The 12,417-nt window shown below is 44.1% G+C and overlaps 1 protein-coding gene across 4 annotated transcripts in view; it reads left to right on the top strand.

Annotated features, from left to right (window-relative positions):
• SPIDR (scaffold protein involved in DNA repair) overlaps positions 1-12,417 on the top strand; it is a 536,808-nt gene that overhangs the window by 155,372 nt on the left and 369,019 nt on the right. The window lies entirely within an intron of this gene.

Raw genomic sequence — 12,417 nt, 5'->3', positions numbered from 1 at the left:
AAAGGTTTTTTTTTTGTAACTATTTTATTATAGCTTTTCATTTGACAACACTGAAGAAATGACACTACTGCTACAATGTAAAGTAGTAAGTGTACAGCTTGTATAACAGTGTACATTTGCTGTTCCCTCAAAATAACTCAACACACAGCCAGTAATGTCTAAACCATTGGCAACAAACGTGAGTACACTCCTAACTGGAAATGTCCAAATTGGGCCCAATTAGCCATTTTCCCCGGTGTTATGTAACTCGTTAGTGTTACAAGGTCTCAGGTGTGAATAGGGAGCTGGTGTGTTAAATTTGGTGTTATCGCTCTCACACTCTCTCATACTGGTCACTGGAAGTTCAACATAGCATTCATGGCAAAGAACTCTAAAGATCTGAAAAAAAGAATTGTTGCTCTACATAAAGATTGCCAAGACCCTGAAACTGAGCAAGACCATATAGCGTTTTCACATGACAGGTTCCACTCAGAACAGGCCTCGGCATGGTCGACCAAAGAAGTTGAGTGCCCCTGCTCAGCGTCATATCCAAAGGGTTGTCTTTGGGAAATAGACGTATGAGTGCTGCTAGCATTGCTGCAGAGGTTGAAAGGGGGGGGGGGGGGGGAGGAGGGGAATTAGCCTGTCGGTGCTCAGACCATACGCCGCACACTGCATCAAATTGGTCTGCATGGCTGTCGTCCCAGAAGGAAGCCTCTTCGAAAGATGATGCACAAGAATGCCCGCAAACAGTTTGCTGAAGACAAGCAGACTAAGGACATGGATTACTGGAACCATGTCCTGTGGTCCGATGAGACCAAGATAAACTTATTTGTTTCAGATGGTGTCAAGCGTTTGTGGCAGAAACCAGGTGAGGAGTACAAAGACAAGTGTGCCTTGCCTACAGTCAAGCATGGTGGTGGAAATGTCATGGTCTGGGCCTGCATGAGTGCTGCCGGCACTGTGGAGCTACAGTTCATTGGGGGAACCATGAATGCCAACATGTACTGTGACATACTGAAGCAGAGCATGATCCCCTCCCTTCGGAGACTGGGCCGCAGGGCAGTATTCCAACATGATAACGACCCCAAACACGCCTCCAAGATGACCACTGCCTTGCTAAATAAGCTGAAGGTAAAGGTGATGAACTGGCCAAGCATGTCTCCAGACCTAAACCCTATTGAGCATCTGTGGGGCATCCTCAAACGGAAGGTGGGAGAGCACAAGGTCTCTAACATCCAACAGCTCCGTGATGTCATGGAGGAGTGGAAGAGGATTCCAGTGGCAACCTGTGAAGCTCTGGTGAACTCCATGCCCATGAGGGTTAAGGGAGTGCTGGGAAATAATGGTGACCACACAAAATATTGACACTTTGGGCCTAATTTGGACATTTAGGGGTGTACTCACTTTTATTGCCAACAGTTTAGACATTAATGGCTGTGTGTTGAGTTATTTTGAGGGGACAGCAAATTTACACGGTTATGCAGGCTTTACATTGTAGCAGAGTGTAATTTCTTCAGTGTTGTCACATGAAAAGATATAATAAAATATTTACAAAAATGTGAGGGGTGTACTCACTCACCATCAGTGGCCAATATAACGCACAAGGTTGCCTTCGAAGCTCCTACCTAATTAAACATCAAGATCATTACATACTGACTCTATCCGTGACCAAAACGAGTCAACTGGGTCAACCCGTCCACATTCCATACTATCCCTCAAATAATATATATATATGGTGCCAGTGAAGGTTTTCGATTCCTACCTCCTCACCGTACCGAATATTTCATCTCTTCCACTACAGTCACTTCACGGGACTATCCTCACTAGCGCTAAGTACATGTTATATCTACGGTTATTGTTAACAAGGCTTGGTATGAACCCTAGCCTTTACTCAGGACACTCGTTTAGGATAGGGGCGGCCTCGAGCCAGCACGTTCCAGTCTATGTCATTAAAACTCTAGGTCGCTGGAAGTCATCAGCATATACAATATACATACCCCAACCAGTACAGGAAATACGAAGGGCATTCGTTAAATTGTCATCTTAGTGTACTTACGTTGTAATATGCTCTTTACACAATAAATGGATTTTGAGCATGATATGTATTCCTTTTTGAACACTTTATTTACTGGCTTACAGCATATGTCGGTTTCGGCACACCTCAACCGACTTTTTCCTATCACAGGTTTGCTAACAACAATCTTACTTCATATCATAATCAATGTTTCCCCGAACACAAATTGGAAGCCTTGGCCTAAAGTTGTGGGAGAGGCTTATGGACGTTTAAAAGGGACTCTTCCCTACCCTACCGTGATTGGTCTGACGAGCTGCTGCCCCACCCTCCACTCCTTTTATTCACCATACTCTTCTAGTGTAGGCCAACTTTATTTACTGGCTTACAGCATACGTCGGTGTTGGCTCACCTCAAGCAACTTTTTCCTATCACAGGTTTGCTAACAACAATCTTACTTCATATCATAATCAATGTTTCCCCGAACACAAATATATAATATATATATATATATATATATAAAATGTCCAAATACTTGCACTCCTGTTGTAACAAAATAAAGCCCGGTGCTTGTTTAGCAAATATAATAGAACAGAATAGTCGAAAATAGCACTCCAGGGACTTGAATAAAGTATGGTGAAAAAATAACTTAGCTTCTATTCAGCAACTGCCACAAAGTATCAACGTTTCATTTCTTGTGCAGCACTTTCGTCAGGATCCTATATATATATATATAAAATTTCCAAATAAAGCCAGCACTCAAGGACTTGTATAAAAAATAAGAATGGCTTTTAATCCATAGTCATAGTCAACGTTTCAGTTTACATCAGCAAACTTTCATCAGGACATAAAAATGTATATATATATGTAAAAAACAGATAAAATTTGTATCTTGTAATACCTTTTTTATTGAACTAACAGAATTTTTTTTTTTTTTTTTTAAATTCTTTATTTTTGTGTGCATGAGTTTAACATAGATTTTCTCCAATGCCACGACAGCGTTGGCAAGAAATATTAATAGAACAAGACAGTTCAGTTACATGGCATTTGAATATACAGCACAATTTTGTAAGTAATATCAGGCATAACAGTGTACATAAAACAAGAAGAGAAGAATTATGATATACATGCTAGACATGCTTTCTATTTGCATATTCTTTTAGGCGTGATGATGGTTAGATAGGCATGTGAAACAAAAGAGGTAATCATTCCTATGTTGGTGATTTGGAGTTTCATAGTTTGACAATATAGCATTAAAACTAAGTAGAGTTAACGCTTGATTGGTCCCGGTATGGTGAAGTAACCGGGTTTTAAACATAACATCAAAAATTATAGCTTTAATTGGTAACGTAAATGCAAGTGCAGAAAGGACCGACCATGTGATGTTAGTATCTAGTTTAGGAAAGGCACTTGACAAATAAGAACCTACATTGCATATTTATGTTGGGCCTGTGTGTCATGTAAATCAGACAAATAGCTGGTGATGACTTTTTCCCAGAAGTATAATTATGACAGGTATGTGAGTGTTCGTCACCTGCGTTTGAGTGTGGGGACAATGTTAGACTGGTCGGTCCTGTGTGACATAGGTGTGTGTAGTATTGTGTGGTCTATAAAGCATCTAAAACATTTTAAGCCATACATTTAAACCGCTGAGCATAGGGCAACAATAAGGTAAATACCCCCTTAGTTCAGCTCTGCTGACCGGGTGGCCGCAGGGATAGAGGCTACTGCAAACCTTCACCCTACGCCACTGGTGTGCTGAAGTAAATAGTCCATTTTGTGGCTAGCTGGGAAGATGTTGGTGTGCGTTGATGGGCTGTACAGGGCCGCAGCTGTGCAGGCACGGGAAGTGGTGATCCTCCAGCCCCAGACTGGTGAGCAGGCCTGCATCACTGTGCCACAAACCCGGTGTCTGCCAGAGTCCGAGTTTCCTTCTCTTGTGGGAGTGCTGAGGGGTCTGGCGCTGTGCTGCCGGTTACAACGCTGGGGCCTCAGCTGCTGTGGGAGATGCTGTCGGGCTTTAGCCCTGGTGGCCTTCAGTCTAGGTGGGCTACGTGGAGTAGGGGTACTTGTCTGTGCTGTTGCTGTGCCCGATGACACCCTCCTCGTTCCCCGCTGCTTGCCCTCCAACTCACCGGCTCGTGTCTTGGTTTGTGGCTGGGTTCGGGTGCCGGGAGTGTGGGTTAGTACCACCCTCAGGTGGTGGTGTCTGTGTGTGCGGCTAGCAGGTCTCCGCTGGGCTTGCCGCCGGATTACGTCTCGCAGCTTGCGCTGTGTTCGTTGGTGGCGATTTTTTCGCCTTTTCCTGGGGGGTGTGGGTCTCCGTGGTTGGCCCAGTGTGTCCACCCTCAGGAGGTCTCGTGGTTCTTTCGACAGGGCGCGCACAATGGTAATGGCGGGCCCAGCCACGTGTGTGTCGCTCGGTGCTTGTTGCATTCGAGGGGTCTCCCTCTGGTGGGGTCTGTCCCTAAAGGGTGAGCCTCCCCGCTGTGTTTGCTTACGTTGGTCTGCTTTGAGTTCAAGCTTTTGCCAGAATCTCTGCAGCAGGTCGTCCAGACGCTGCTCCAGTGTTTTTTGCCGCTCTGCTGTCTCCATCTCACAGCCAGCCGCCGCCATCTTGATTTGAGTGGCTTGTCTGAGTGTGCTGCGGTAGCGGGGAGAGACGGGTGAGTCCTGTTGCTTTCTCTCGACCGGGATAACCCCCGCCGGTCGTGGGGGGGGGGGGGGTAGATGTATCGCTGCGGTTCCTGGCACCGTCAGTGCCCCAGAGAGCGGCCGTCTCCCCGCGGTTGAGTCCCAGGTAGGCCGCAGGCCTCGTTTCATCAGGTCGGCAATGCAGGAGCTCGTGAGGGGCACCGTTCGATTTGGTAGCCCCCCCTGAGTAGGGGTATCGTAGTGGTTTGGTTGTGAGCGGTTGTATTCCGACATTAATCCCCATTTTTCTCCTCCAGACGTGGGAGCTCTGAACAAACACGTCTGGTCTGCTTGCCTGCTTGGGCAGAATTTTTTTTTAAATGACACGCTTTCGGGAGAACCTCCCTTTCTCAAGTCTGAAGCATTTCTGAGCAAGATGACTCTTTCTTGTTCCTTGTTTAATGGTTTTATTGCCCTACTTAAATACCTCTGTCTTATCTCTGTAATTCTCAATCTTAGCTTTTGTTTTTCCTTAAATTACCTTAAATCAAATGTCCATCTATGTACCCCCCCCATCTCTTAGCCCATCTGACCCTAATATACATCTCTCTCCCACAGTCCGATTTTTAAACATACCCAGTCCAGCATAGAACTCAGAGCTCCATCAGCTGTTCCATGGCCATTTGAAACAGGTAGCCTTCTGGAAGATTCGGTTCCCTCCCACCCCACCCCTCGCCCACCCACCCCATGCTTAATTCCACATTTATAGATAGTCTCCCACACAACTTTCAATCTCCTGAAATTGACAGGTGCAAACACTGATCAGCACACCCTTCCAATCTCTTAACCCTATAGAACACATACCCTCTCTCCCTACAAATAGATATATCACACACCAATACTATATACTTTGTTTAATCTTTGTTTTTCACAATTTCTGTTTCAGTTTAATTTTCAACTACACACCTCATACCACTAACATGAATCCAAATATAACCATACTGATATTCTTAATAACCCTTTTTTCAATTCAATTTTGTTCACACCACTACCAGCATAAGCACACACCTCAAACTGGAACACAAATTATCATACACCATGGCATGCTTTGTTCCTGTAACTTATCTGCTGAGTGCTGGTGGAGAGTTCTAAAAAATAGCCCTCCTACCCACACCTCACAAAATTATAAAGTATCCCATTCACTATATGCCCAAACAAAAATGATGTCCAAATTCCTATTCCTTATGTTAATTGCCCTTGCAAATGCCGTGGAGTCTAACCCTGGCCCCCCAGCTGATTCTAGTCCTAATCTCCCCACTCTTTTGTGCACTGCAACATCCGTAGTTTGCTCCCTAAACTGGATGCACTGCAAGCCTGGTGTTCCCATTACAAACCAAAAATCATTGTGGTCTCAGAATCTTGGTTAACTACTAAAACACCAGACACCGCCATTGCAATACAAGGGTATTCATGTTTTAGAAAGAGAGAAAGTTTACCCCTTTACAAAACCTTAGTCCTCCTGCCACCTTTGATTTCATCTCTGACACAATTGAGATCCCGTGCAGTAATTCAATCATTGTTGCAGGAATTGTTACCGCCCACCTAGCTCCCCTGTGCATTCCCTGAAACTACAAATGTGGATCAGGTCTCACTAAATTTGCAAAGGCCCAATATAGACAAGTTCATTTTTAGACCTGTACCTGTTCGTGTCATTGAAAAACATCTTAATAATGTAAAAATGAAAAACCAGTCCGGACCTGACCAAATCCCAGCAATGCTGTTGAAGATCAGTACGCCGGCAATTGCTAAACCCGTCGCAACTCTAATTAACGAATCCTTGGTGTATGGATACATACCCAAACTTTGGAAGACTGCAAGAGTAGTGCCTATCCATAAAAGTGGTGACACTACTTTGGTTTCTAACTATCGCCCTATATCATTGCTCCCGGTATTGTCAAAAATCTTAGAAAAATGTGTCCATACGCAACTATGTGAGTATTACCAACAATCAAACTATCTGACCCCTGATCAATCGGGCTTTCGCCAGAATCACTCCACTACAACTGCCCTCTTAAAAGTTTGCAATGACATCCAAACTGGCATGGAACAAGGAGACCTAACTGGAGCTATTTTCCTTGATTTTGCTAAGGCCTTTGACACAGTAGACCACGACATTCTACTGCACAAACTCAAAAACTCAGGTATTGGTGATCGTTCGCTAAACTGGTTTCGATCGTATGTATCGGATCGCTCGCAATATGTGTCCATTTCTGACAGCGACTCCCTCCCTCTCCTAGTCACGTGTGGTTTTCCCCAAGGTTCCATTCTCGGCCCCCTACTATTTTCATTATTTATAAATGATCTGCCTAATGTCTGCAAATCCTCAAATGTACACATGTACGCAGATGACACGGTAATCTATGCGAGCAATTCCGATATACCGCAGTTTGAGGCTGTGCTCCAAGACCAGTTTACAGAGGTAGAAAAGTGGATCGCAAAAAACAAACTGTTCCTGAACACTGACAAAACTGTCACAATGATCTTTGGAACAGTACCTAAATTACACAAATTCCACAATTCCCACCTATACATCAAAATAATTTCAAATGCCACACTGACCGCAGTCCACTCTTTCAAATACTTTGGTATGATGTTAGACCCCAATCTATCTTTTGGCCTGCACATAGAAAAGCTTGCATCAAACTTTATCCAAAACTAGGTGCCCTGTACAGAAACAAATCCTGCCTAAGCCCTTCAGTAAAGGAAAATATTGTACAGCAAATGCTGATGCCAATCATTGATTATGGGGATGTAGTATATGCATATGCATCGCAATCCCACATTAATAAACTCAACACATTATATAACTCGTTCTGCCGATTTGTGCTACAATGTAATTACAGGACCCACCATTGATACATGCTAAAAGAACTAAACTGGCTATCGCTGGAATCCAGACGCACCCTTCATCTTTCCAGCCTTGTGTCTAAGAGTTTTTCTGGGAAACTCCCACCCTACCTGAACGCAATGCTTTCCCCGGCTGTTCCCACTTCCTATAACCTCCGATCCAGTACCAACACATTACTTAGTCTACCTCAATACAAAAAGAAAGCAGCCCGATCCTCCTTCTCCTACAGAGCACCGCATTTGTGGAACGACCTCCCGCACAAATTAAAATCTTCCCTAAGCTTAAAGTCCTTTAAGAGATCCCTCTCTACATACCTCAAAACAGAATGCACCTGTAATGGTTGATTATATATTTCCTACCTGTTCTATGTTAAATTTTGTATATATTGTATATTAATATTGTTTTTGTATTTTATTGTACACTAACTGTAACAATGCAATGATTTGTGGACCCAGGACATACTTGAAAACGAGAGAAATCTCAATGTATCTTTCCTGGTAAAATATTTTATAAATAAATAATACATGCATCCATACACACATACTGCCTAATACATGCATCCATCCACATATACTGTGTAATACCTACATCCATACACACATACTGCCCAATACATGCATCCATACACACATACTGCCTAATACATGCATCCATACACACATACTGCCTAATACATGCATCCATACACACATACTGCTTAATACCTACATTACACACATACTGCCTTAAACATGCATCCATACACACATACTGCCTAATACATGCATCCATACACACATACTGCCTTTTACATGCATCAATACACACATACATCCATAAATATGCATCCATACACACATACATCCATAAACACTGTCTAATACATGTATCCATACACACATACTGCCTTATACCTACATCCATACACACACACACTGCCTAGTACATGCATCCATACACACATACATCCATACACACATACTGCCTAAAACATACATCCATACACACATACTTATTATAAATAAATAAATAATTCAAAGTTGAGTTGTGATACCGGGGTTAAAACGACATGAGTGCAGATAAGACACAGGTTTGATAGAAAATAGACAACATTCTTGCAGAGGATACAGTTGCAAGAAAAAGTATGTGAACCCTTTGGAATGATATGGATTTCTGCACAAATTGGTCATAAAATGTGATCTGATCATCATCTAAGTCACAACAATAGACAATCACAGTCTGCTTAAACGAATAACACACAAAGAATGAAATGTTGCCATGTTTTTATTGAACACACTATGTAAACATTCACAGTGCAGGTGGAAAAAATATGTGAACCCTTGGATTTAATAACTGGTTGAACCTCCTTTAGCAGCAATAACTTCAACCAAACGTTTCCTGTAGTTGCAGATCAGACGTGCACAACGGTCAGGAGTAATTCTTGACCATTCCTCTTTACAGAACTGTTTCAGTTCAGCAATATTCTTGGGATGTCTGGTGTGAATCACTTTCTTGAGGTCATGCCACAGCATCTCAATCGGGTTGAGGTCAGGACTCTGACTGGGCCACTTTAGAAGGCGTATTTTCTTCTGTTTAAGCCATTCTGTTGTTGATTTACTTCTATACATTTGGTCATTGCCCTGTTGCAACACCCATCTTCTGTTGAGCTTCAGCTGGTGTAACGGATCACCTGGCACCCCGACTGGGTACCTCCGTTGAAGAATGCTCCTAGCGCTTCCTGAGGACTCCAAGCACTTTAGCCGACACCATAACCACCGTGGACTACTTCAGAGAACAGGACAGGAACAAGCTATTACAAGAACTTAGCAGTGAATATAGCAAGAGAGTATTCAGAGCATAGCAATCCCTTGTAGCAGATTCCCACAATAAGAGACAGGAAGTAGAACTGACTGTACTGGCACATACAGCCTCTTTAATTCACATTCTACAAACATAGTACTGCCCACAGGGTTTTTAAATACAATACCAATCAATCCGTACAATACACACAGACACTCCCACACAAAATCTTCCCCTCTGCCTGTGATATGATTACTGAACACAATGGTTAATATAATTATCACAGGCAGAGAAATACAGTATTATAAAACATATCACAGGGACCCCAAAACATGCAATAACCCCATAAAAATATATCCTCGGAACCGGGGGATCTGAGTGAACCACATATCCAAAATTCACCCAGATCCGTTCAGTAGTTTGGAAGATACGGTTTAATGCAGATTCCGCAGACCATATACAGGCTATATGAAAAATAATTACTGTTAAATGTGTCCCCTGTTCTGTAGTTTAAAACTACTGAACGATGTCTTTGTGCACCAAATACCGGCGAGATGGCACCGTGTAGAAAAGTCAAAACAGCGCCTGTGAGTTAAAATGGCCGCCATCCATTGTTCTCACCATGTGCTTCATCCATTGTTCTCACCATGTGCCTCTGATACATGAAATGGTGGCCACCCAGTAACTCCACAGTATGTCCCCAGATGGTTCTTAAAGGGCCAGCAGCATAATAAAATACAATATGTCCAAATCAGTTCCTAGCAGGGCAATACATCCCAGGGCCATAGTCGCAGGGCAGGAGGCTGGCAAACAGGCCCCTCCAAAAACCAGTGGCGAGGTCACTTTCGCCACAGCTGGTAGACAGATGGCCTTACGTTCTCCTGCAAAATGTCTTGATAAACTTGGGAATTAATTTTTCCTTCGATGATAGCAATCCGTCCAGGCCCTGACGTAGCAAAGCAGCCCCAAACCATAATGCCCCCACCACACTTCACAGTTGGGATGAGGTTTTGATGTTGGTGTGCTGTGCCTCTTTTTCGCCACACATAGTGTTGTGTGTTTCTTCCAAACAACTCAACTTTGCGTTTTTTTTTTATTATTCTTAATTTTTTCGTGCAATAGGGTTAACAGACAAGCCTGCTGCACCATGATAGCATCATCAGGCATTTCAAAGCTCACATTATCATGACAGGATTAAGTTGCACATTTTTTTGTTTTTAAGCAGGTCATATACGTATGGTCAGCAATAAAAGATTGTGCATAGTGGCATTTGTGTTAAAACATGTTAGTAAAAAAGACGAATGTAAACTGTGCCATTCTAATAGCAAATAACAAATTGGGTTAGCATGAAACTGAGACTGTGCTTGTTAATATTCTGCTTAGATGCAAGTGCGTGGTTGAGAAATAGCAGCGAGAGTCAGTAGTGAAATGTTGGCTACCCTCCTTATCATTTGTGCTAATTAAGCTGAGTAACTGATTATGCATTAAGGTGTCTTACGATTAATTGGCGGTTGGTTATGCAGCGAGTGTATGTGAGTGATTCTGGGCAGTTAAGTCCACAATATGAACATTTAATACAGGTGTGTTGTGCTCATGGAATGATACTGTGCCAGCATAGATAGCGGGTCTCAGTCTCTGGTTTCCCGGGATGGGGTTTCATCCGACTCCGGCCTTTGGTGGGCACCTCGGGTGTTTGTGAGGTGCGGTGTTATCCCCCTGCGCCATCTTGTAAGGCAGCGTCAGATGCTGGGCCTTATAGTGGTGAGACTTGGGTCTGGGCTGTTGCAAGAGGCCGCCCCAGGGGGCCCGAACTACCGGGTGGTCCGTAGTGATCAGCTCCAGGACAGCGATGTCTGCCACCTGAGTTTGGGTGGGTCTGCAGCATCATGTCTCTGCTCACCGCTCGGTATGAAGTGGGAGCCTCTGAACCCCGCCTGTCATACTGGGAGTGATGGGGCTTTTTCACCTGCCTGGGAGATAGGTAAGGAGCATACTCGTGCGTCTCATGTGAAGCATATCGCGTCTGTTCTACGCTGGAAGTCTCCCCAGTGGCAGGCAAGGCGGGGGACTGCTGTAGTTGTCGGGCCTCAATTCGGGCCCAGAAGGCTGTGCAGACCACTTCAAACACTGTGTTGAATCTGCTTTCCCATGAGAGCGTGTGAGGCATACAGGGTATGGATTCTCCAGAGTTGGATCTGAGCAGGTCTGGTTGCTCAGTTCAGTGTGCTCTGCTTCTCTCCGCAATGCTGATTCACTTGCAGCGGCCATCTTGGAACCTCTGCAGAGTTTCGCACCTGCAGGAGTTGTGCCGGCTTAGTGGTGCAAGATGGTTGAGGTTGCTTGATGGGGTCCGGGATAACCCCCACCGGACTACAGGGGGGGGAGAACGGGTGCCAGCCGTGTGCTAGATTTGCCTCTCCAGGCTAGGATCGGAAGATCGGCCGCTTCTCCCACCCCATCCACGGAGACGGCCGCAAGTCTCAGCTGGCAGTCAGCATGGGCATATAGTTGTGTAATGCTTGTCTCGATTCTAAGAATGCCCAGAAGTTAACAGGAGTTAGCAGGTAGCCAAGTATAGGCTGGAATTAGCGATTTTAAGTCGATAAAGTGTTGTTTGCCCAAGAGCCGACATAGCCTGCGTCCGCTTGACTTGACGTTCAGGCCCCGCCTCCTGAAACCACTTTTATAACGTAGGCTTTGTCACTCCCAGACAGGGGAAGTGTGATTAGGGCTGCATAAACAGAAAATTTTGAGATTTAACTCAGAGAATTGAGCACCAAAACAGCTTCATTAAGCTAAAGTTCTTTTAATGCCTATAGTATGCCTTTACATTTCTAAACTTAAAGTTACACTATAGTGACCACAACCAGTACAGCTTAATGTAGTGGTTCTGGTGTCTATAGAATGTCCCTATAGGCTTTTCAATGTAAACACTGTCTTTTTACAGGACAGATAGTGTTTACATTGCTGCCTAGTAACTCCTCTAGTGGCACTCACTCAGACAACCACTAGAGGTGCTTCCTAGTTCAGTGTTACACAGTGTGCAGCACCTATGTTTAGAGTCTCCATGCTCTGCACAGAAAGGGGGGCCTGTCACAAAATC

Source organism: Pelobates fuscus, chromosome 4, assembly GCF_036172605.1.
Source record: "Pelobates fuscus isolate aPelFus1 chromosome 4, aPelFus1.pri, whole genome shotgun sequence".
In the NCBI taxonomy this organism is placed as follows: Eukaryota; Metazoa; Chordata; class Amphibia; order Anura; family Pelobatidae; genus Pelobates; species Pelobates fuscus.
The sequence above is the reverse complement of the archived record's forward strand: the minus strand, read 5'-3'. Positions and strand labels throughout refer to the sequence as shown.